Below are 10,009 nucleotides of genomic sequence, written 5' to 3'. Positions count from 1 at the left end.
TTGAATTTACTATAATTACAATTTCAAGTAAATAAGCATTGTATACTAATTTAAGTAAGGTATAAAGTAATTAAAATCAGAACAAAGCAATAAATCCAATCAATTCTATTTTGGCATTAATTTTATCATGCGCAATGTTCAATCTGAGCTGTATGTCAGTTGTTTCTAAACAAAGAGAATTTAAAACAAAACAAAAAAACAACAATAACAAGAAGACGATAACGTGATTAGTTATGGCTATTACTTACATTTTCCTCTAGTATTGAAGGGAAAAGATGACCATGGAAAGAGTGATCACTTTTAACTTAGAAAATTCTAACACACGGTTTGAAACTTCAAACAGACAACTAATTAAATTAGCGTTACTGTTAGTGTCATTAGTCTAAGTTCGATATTTACTAGTACATCGAATTTGGCTTCATGACTATAAGCAAATCATAGAGTATATGAGACATTGAGTCATTGACAAGGACTAATTTGGACCAAGATCAAGTTGTGTTTAACTTAGATGTACCTTACAACATCTAATTCAATAGAATATACGAGGCTTTGTCAATAATGTTTGTTGTTTTCTTGAATTTTCTTCATGTTCAAACAAGTAACTAAGCGGCCAGAGAAGGTAAATATTAGTCAAATGTATTTTTAATAAGTTTAACATTCTATGATAGTGAACTAGAATTTTTTTTTAAAAAAACAGAAATTTTCATTACCCCACTATTATTTAAACTAATACAATCTATCCTTGCTAGAATGGAATATTAGGCTCATAAATTTTTATTGGTTGCCAATATTCATAAGTCATAACATCACGTATTTTTTTAAATTTCCTGTTTATGTACGCTTTTGTTGACCGAAGGGTCAGGGTATCAGGGATAGCTAAATTTATCAAAAACTTACAGAACCGGAATAAAAGAAAAAGAATTAAAGAAATTAAAGGGGGAATTATTTTACAACAATAACAGCATACCAGTGAAATTTCACAAAGTAAGGTGTGGGGACGGTAGATGTACGTAAGTGGGGTCTGGGAATGGTAGATGTACGTAGACCTTACCTCTACCTTGGGAGGGAGAGAGGCTATTTCGGTAGACCCTCGGCACAAGAACAAGCAATTCAAAACAGTGTAAAAAGTCATGAAAATATACTATAAAGACATGATAAAGATGTACGAAAGAAAGGGGTCATAACTACCACAAATTAATACAATTATCAAAGTACAAGAAACAATAAAAGTATCAGAAATTAAATGGTACGAAACTACAAGAATAATATTACGACTACTAGTATGACGACATTCAACTTAGGTAACGCTCAGCCTTCTACTCTAATTCGTGTTCACCATAGCCTCCTATCTAAGGTCATATCCTCGATAAGTCGGACCTGCATCATGTCCTGTTTAATCACTTCTCGCCAATACTTCTTATGTTACCATTATATATAGATATTGACTATAAAGTTCCACCATTATATCACACACCCAAGAAGTACGACTAACTTAACAATTGCAAAAGCTCATAATGAAACTTTTATATCAATCTCAATTAATAAATTAATTCCAAGCTAATAAACAAAAGATTTTTTTAAATAGGCGCAGCCGCCTAACACCAATATTGCGCAAACGTGGAAAAATAACCCTACCAAAAAATTTCTGTAGTTAATTGTCATCTTCGTAAATTGTACTATATCCTCATTAATCAAATCAGTCTCAAAAAGACTTTATGACACATAAATTAATTAGGAACAAATGCACGCACCAAGTCAAGCTAGAATTTCCAAGTATTTGCCATGTTTCTCCTAACCACTTCTTTGGCATACTTTTCTACCCGGTTTCTTTTAGTCATGACGTAGACATGAATGATCTAAAAATAAAATACCAACCAACAAGGATTGTGGTGGGATGGATATGATCCTTACGTCCTTAATTAGAGGTTTCGAGTTTGAGCTTTGGGTATGAAAAAATTCTGTTAGGGAGCACTTCCCCCTTAAATGGGCTTTACGCAACGTAAATCCGAATTAATTGAGATCCGATGCGATTACCGGATGAAAAACAATAAAAGGTAAAAATAAAATACCAAACAATAATTTACTAGAAGACTCAATAAACTCAACACATCTGAATGATCACCACAATTGTCCGGGCAGAAAATAGCTATCAATACCCTATATAATCTACTTTGACCAAAAACTAGAAAATCTAATCCTACGTAACTTTGACCACAAATCCCATTTAAACACTAACTATATAGAACTATCAGATATCAAAGTCTAAATTGTTTAAATTTCCTACTCCAAACATCCTTTTGCCATTCTTCATTATCTCTTTTTCTTATCAAAGATTTTTCAGTACCAAATATTTATGTATTTTGTCACTTTTTTCCGTCACGTTTTATTTGCTTCATCATCCATATACAGGAAAGCTTAGCGGTTAGAGAACACCGAGGACATGAAAAGTCCCTTTATAAATCCATAACTGATTTTAATTTGGATCTCTCTGTGTCTCTCTATATATACACTTCAATTATATCAAAAGTCTTCATTTACTACAAGATCATGAGTACTAACAACAAGGTTCATTCCAAAGGGAATGTGCCCTTTTCTTGGGAGAACAAGCCAGGAGTTAGCAAAATAACACCAACAAAAAATTGTGCCACCGGTGATTTTTCACCAAAACTTCCACCACCACCGTGCCCCGTGCCGGAAAAATCAACGGTTGCACCTCTCCACCACTTACAAATTCCTCTTCCACCGTGTACTTTCCAACCGACGCCGCTATTGAGAAGTTCAACTAAAAGGTTTTTCAAGAAGCAAGATGATGATCCATTCTGGAGAGCAAGTAAAGAGTGCACAAAGAGCTCAAGAAAAGGTAACAACTTTTTAGGTGGTTTAATTACTAAGGATGATTTTGGATTTGGGATGAAGAAGAATAAGAAGAAGAAAAATAGTACTATGTCAATTTTCTCATGTAAGAAGTCATGCAGTGTGATGGAAAAGAATAGTATTATTAAAGTGTCACATGATCAGCTTCCTATTTCAAGATCGTTAAGATCAGAGAAAGGGAGTCCAATATACAAGTTTTGAGGCATGATTTTTTTTTTTTTTTTTGTGTCCATTATTATCCCTATAATAATATATTGCTCTATAGCCTTTTCCATTTTTTTTTCCAGCGTTTGGCTCTTCTTTAGGTACCATATTTAGGATCATGATCTTTTTATTGTACCAGTTGCACCACTTTTTTCAGTTTATTCTTATGTTGTTGACTTCGTGGAATGAAATCTTAGTCCTTCTAGTGAGGCGATCGAGATTTTCATTAATTTCCTGTTCTACGATCAAAATATGAACTATGTTCTTGAAACCAAAGATAATTAAATTAGTAGTGTCAGTGACTTTCAGATATCGAATCATACAAAAAAAAGAAAAAGATAGGACTACATAGATATTGTATGTATGCTTGATTAATGAGTCTCTGTTTTCCTTTCATACTTTTAAAATTGACGACTAACCAGTAACCAATAAGCTTATTACTCATTAATATGACATTTAGAAAAAGTTTAAGGTATGTACTAACGTTATAAGAAAATTTACACATCAGGTCACTTATTAAGTCATTATAAGAAATCTTTTTACTGAGAAATCTAGTGAAAATGGTAACTAACATGTGAAAAATGATGTAATTTTTTTTATATTCTCGGTTTGTATAACTTAAATTCTAAAGGAAGAAAGTTTGTGGAACTTTTAGATTTTCAGTTCATGAGTTGTGTATCATTGTTAGCGATTTGTTATAACTAAAGTGACTGGCACTCTTACATTTTTCTGGTCAATTTCGTCTGTTACAATATAAAAAGTGACGTCCCCTATGATTGTTTACGTTCTACTTCCTACAATAGATTACAAAAATTGTTTGTCAACAGCTACGTACAGAGCTCTGAAGTAGGATCCAGTTTGTTTTAAAGATGATGTGATCAATGACACGGCCCATCATTACGTTAAATACTAACACACATGAAAAAGTAGAAAAGTTGTAGGAGCTCAACCCAAGAGTTGACACAAAATTAAACGGCCTCAAGTTGCAATTAACTGATCACCTGCACTTGCAAATTACAAGTCAAAAGGATCATCGGTCTTAGTTAATGACTTTACAAAGTTTTTCTTTCTGCTTTTAACATATTGAACATCTGATGTTAGCTAAAATTGTACTGTCAAATTAGACAGAAATGGCTAACATGGCCTGAAGCGTGTACTACACCACTTTTAAGAAAGTGAAAACCCAAGTTTTCTTTTTATATTTTCTTTCACCTCCTATCTGCCGCCACCACTCCACCATATCCAATATCGGAGCATCCGAGAAGTGATAACAACGTTGGAATTGTACCAGATTCAATTTTGACTTCCCCTTCTTTTGGTAACGTCTTATTTTAACATTAGTTTTCTTTGCCACATCACAGCGTATGAGTGATGTCCACGCACGCTAGCTTGTTTAGTGTCCAAAATGTGTTCAATAGACGAACATTTTGAGCAGTATAAGTGTTTACTAATCCTAATTTAGGTGTAAAAAAAAAATAAAAAAATTGGACAAGTTTAAGGGACTATATATGTATTTTGCTAATTAAATTTTTGAAGCTTATTACCTGAAGAATATTTCGAATAAAATATTTCGGCAAAAAAAATCATATACGTTATAAGAAAATTTGAGATGTCCTGGATTGAATATTGTCTGGAATCTATATATAATATAAAGCTAGGCATAGACAATTCTATGTGGCACCTCTCTATGGCCTTCATTGACATTTATCTTTTTTCTCCTTTTTTTGGCCTTTTCTCTATTTTTTTTTCTAAATACATTGCTCAATTAATGTGGAAGACATTTAATAAAATAAGTTACCAAGACCATTGTTCTTTTCCTTAACTTCTCACTTTTCATTTCCACCTATACTAAATGAAGAAGGAAAGAACGTGATGTAGCAAACTAAAACAGCCAGCATTTCCTTTCAGATTAATATCATTAATTCCTCTCATTATTCCTTTACCTAAAAGGCTATAACGTATAAGTGGGTTGTATATATATTAATTTGAAGTTTTTGAACTCAAAAATCATATCTTTATTTTGGTCTTTGTAAATGGCTGTTGACAGTGGTCATTGTTGACGGGCTGTGTTTCTAGGGAATGTCGCAAGCGAACACTGGATCTCAAATCCAAAATGGAGGTGTCGTATACAGTGTAAACATGTATGGCATGCGTGGTTGTTATTTTTTTAATCATTTATATTCGAACATTAGGAATTTCGATTTTCAATAATTATATATCGAATAGTTTCTCCATATATGATTGGAAAATTCTTAATGCCTTATTTGGGTTTCGTTAAAAACGTTCATAGGGGAAAGTTGAGCATTCGAACTTTCATTGGCTGGCTTTTTGAACAATATTAGAAAAGAAGTTTATTGTCCTTGAGAAATACTTGAAGGTGCTGATTCTTCATCTTTTGATTGGTGTTTTATTTCATGTAATTATGTATTAGATCTTCTCTTTTTCTTTTTTTACATGGAATTTGGCAGAGTATGAAGCATGAAAACTCTAATCAAAATTTTTCTTGAACATCATCTCTTGAAGAGAAACGATAATGGAATTGGTTAACAGTGAGACGATGGAGGTATAGAAACAAAGCCAATTATATTTTTCTGCAAATTTTTCATAGCAAAATCTATTTTCAGCAAATTTATTAGTCATCTCACCATCATGAAATGACCCATATTTTTATTTATTTTTCTCCTTGAACTTCGCTTTGTACATGATTTTATTCTCATTTTTGTGTGTTTTTCCCTTACTTTGTTCTCTTAACTCATTTAGTATGAGTTTTCTTAATTGATCAATATACCAGTTATTTTCTTTAAATGTTGTTTTTCTCATTTCAGGATTAGATGGGAACCATCAAATTAGGTTGAAGCAATTTAATTTCAAATGTTCCGAATATGCATTTACAACAAAACAAAGGCACTTGAACGTTTCTCAGTGTATTACTACTTTTTGGTCTTTGTTGGGTTAGATTTTGAGCTATTAAAAATTATTGTGTTGGTTTAGTTGGGAGTTGAATTGAAATCAGTTAAAGAAAATGATCAAAAGCACATAGAGAGAATGTATATGAAATTTGATGTGCAAAAACATTTTCCACTTTACCTGTTATAACTATTGTAATAGTTTATAGTAAATCATGAAGAAATATTTGATCAAATCGTTTTCTTTTACACGACAAAAATTTTTAGTTGTACTTTATTTTTCAAATAAATATATATGTTTTCAATAATTCTCTATTAATTAAAAGAAAAGGCAAAAAAAAGAGAAGAAAGATAAATCACTCTTGAGCCAAAGAGAAGTGCAAAAAAGTGAAGTGGCACCTCTCTTTGGCTCAAGAAAGTGGTTTGTCTTTTTTCTTTTAGCATCTCTTTTCATTTTTTCTGTTAAATATATGTTAATCATTTCTTCCTTTCGCAACAATCATAATGGTGCAATTAAAAATTAATAAATAATCTCTATAAATTCTACAATATGAATATAGAATGTAAAAGGCTAATGGATTATTCAAGTGCAACTGTCTAGGCTTCTACAATTGTTTTGCAATTAATATATTTAATTTGCTTCAGCCATAAATCGTGAGAGGTCAAGGGATTTTCATATCCCTTTTGTTCATACTAATTTTCTCAGAGAGACAATTGGTAGCAGGCAAATGCAGTACTATACTCAGAGAGAGAAATAGAGTTCTTTTTAATAAATTTATCACTTTTATATTTGTTAGCATGTTAGTTTTATTTTTATCCATTTATTTTGTAGTTTTTATTTTTCTTGGTTGAAACAAATGTTTTAAACTAAATGCAGACATAATGTACATATCTTTAATTACTTATTTATGATAAATTTTTTATATTCAACTTTTTACAATTCTAAGAGAAAATATATTTCACAACCGCGCGAAGGGTGGACCTTTTTACTAGTAGTTAATGAATCCAAGACAAGCAAGATATACAGTGTGCTATCTTAGAGACTTAGATTGAGCAATAAATGATAATTGGTTGAATGTAAATATATTTTGATACACAGACTTACAGAGCAACCAATGATAACAACATTCACAAGTCAAAAGAATCTATTTGTCACACTCCATTTATCCCAAATGGGGTTCTTCTCTGATATCATAGGGCAATTAGTGATATTTGACTGAAATTTATATTGGTTGCATTTTGCAATTTGGTATGAAAAAAATCACAACGTAGAGTACTGTAGTGTAATTTTTTTATATACAAATATGTTTTATATGTGTCATAAGCTCTACTGCTCTAGGATGCAAGTTAGTAGCTTTAGAGAGTTATACGCCCTACAATTTGGCAGTTCAAACATCAAGATCAAACATTATTTCCAATTTTGCTCTTCTAAAAACCTACTCTCTAAGGATGATTTTTAAGGAATTGCTCAAATAAAGTTTAATTTCACATTTATTCACAGGATTAATTTAAATGAATATTGACAATGTAATTATTTTTAACAGTATCCGTTCATGTTATATCTATTTTAGCAGGTTACTCACATTATCTTTTAGGTAACTAATCTGCAGTTATCATAGGTAGTTATGCGTAGTTATTTCTTTTTTGACTTGATTGATAGAAAGATATTTATATTGTCAATATATAACAATAAACTCATATTCATTTAAACATATATATTACAGGAAGTGCTTGACAATCCATCAGGACAACATCGTATATTATATTTTCTTTTTTGCTTTCTCTAGTATAAGAAAAACTCATCGACCAGACTAGTTAGGATTCGCATCAAGTAGCTCCACTAACGAAGGTAAAGCGTTCCCTATTGAGAAGTTTTTTCAAGTATTTGTCATGTTTTTCCTAAGTTCTTCTTTGGTCATACTTTTCTACTTTTTATTTTTATTTTTTATCATGACGTAGATATGAATTATCTAAAAATAATATACCAAAGAATAATTTGGTCAAAGACTATTGGCAACATTCCTGTTCATAATAGTATGTGACCGCTTTGACTAGAAACTAGAAAACTTATTCCTATATAATTTTAACTACAAGCCTTTTTAGACATTAATTAAATTAACTTTCAAATTAACTACGAGTCCTATTTAGACATAATTAAATTTATTCCTATATAATTTTAACTGCAAGCCTATTTAGACATTAATTAAATAAACTTTCAAATTAACTACGAGTCCTCTTTAGACATAAATTAAATAAATAAACTATCAAATTAACCACGAGTCCTATTTAGATATTAGTTAAATAAACTATCAAATATCAAAGCCTAACCTTTCAGATTTCCTACTCGAACTCTCAATTAATCTTCAAAGAGACATGAACAAATAATTCAAGATATATAACCAAGTCGTGTTCTTAGCCTTTTGCCGTTCTTCATCATCTCTTTTTTGTTATCAAAGATATTTCATTACCAAATATTTACGAATTCTGTCACTTTATTCCTTCACGTTTTATTTACTTCCTGATACAACCGAGTACATGAAAAGCCCCTTTATAAATCCATAACTGATTTTGATTGTCTCTCTGTATATACGCTTCAATTATATCAAAAGTATTCATTAATTATTTTTTGTTTATTACAGGATCATGAGTACTAACAAGAAGGTTAATTCCAAAGGGAATGTCCCCTTTTCTTGGGAGAACAAGCCAGGAGTTGGCAAAATTACACAAACAAAAAGTTGTGCCACCGGTGATTTTTCACCAAAACTTCCATCACCACCTTGCCCCGTGCCGGAAAAATCAACGGTTGCACCTCCTCACCACCTGCCATTTCCTCTGCGACCATCTAAAAGTTTTTTCAAGAAGCAAGATGAGTATGATCCATTCTACATGGCCCATAAAGAGTGCACAAAGAGCCCAAGAAAATGTAATAAGCCTTTAGGTGATTTAATTAGTAAGGATGATTCTAAATTTAGGATGACGAATAAGAAGAAGAAAAACATGTCAAGTTTCTCATGTAAGAAGTCATGCAGTGTGATGGAAAATAGTATTGTTAAAGTGTCACAATGAGCTTCCTATTTCAAGATCGTTAAGATCAGAAAAAGGGGCATGATTTGTTTTTTCCATTATAGCCTTTTCCATTCTTTTCCTTTTAGAGTTTGGCTCTCTTTTAAGGTACCATTGGGGATTATGATCTTTTGATTATATTGTAGCACAATTCAATTTGTCAGACCACTTTTTTTAAAATTTCTCTTATGTTGTAGATTTCGTGGTATAAAATCTCAGCCCTTCCAGCGAGGCAAATTTTTTATTAATTTCCTGTTCTACGATCCGAATATGAACTTTGTTCTAAAAATACTTGAAAACTAAAAAGATATTAAATGGTTATACCGAAACCAAAAAAAGGACTATACAGATGTCATATGTATGCTAGATTAATGTGTCTCTATTTTCCTTTTGTATTTACCGTTGACGACTAACCAATAAGCTTATTACTCACTAATATATGCAATATTTAAAGAGAAGAATTTAAGTTGTAGTATTGTTAGTGGTAAAAACCAAAAATACATAATCAGGTCACTTAGTAGATCATTACTGGGTGAACCGCTAACATCATCATACACAATTCAAAATGAAAATAAAAATAAAAATTGAACAAGTTTAACAGGTTGCGTATGTATTATGCCAATAAAATAAATTAAAGCTTATTACCTGAAGAGGATTCCAAACAAAATATTCCAGAAAAAAAGTCATGTATATTAGTATAAGAAAACTTGATATGTCACGGATTGAAAATTGTCTGGAATGGTTAATGAATCCAAGACAAGATAGTGTGCTATTTTGATATACAGACTTACAGAGTAACCATTGTAACATTGATAAGTCACAGAATCTATTTGTCAGTTGTCACACTCTATTTATCCCCAATAGGGTTCTTTTGTCTTTTGACATGAGAGGTCAATTAGTGATGTTTGGCTTATATTTAAATTGATTGGTTTTTGTAATTTGGTATGAAAAAAATCACAAGC

Source organism: Lycium ferocissimum, chromosome 10 (genome assembly GCF_029784015.1).
Source record: "Lycium ferocissimum isolate CSIRO_LF1 chromosome 10, AGI_CSIRO_Lferr_CH_V1, whole genome shotgun sequence".
In the NCBI taxonomy this organism is placed as follows: Eukaryota; Viridiplantae; Streptophyta; class Magnoliopsida; order Solanales; family Solanaceae; genus Lycium; species Lycium ferocissimum.
This window is presented reverse-complemented; position numbering follows the sequence as displayed.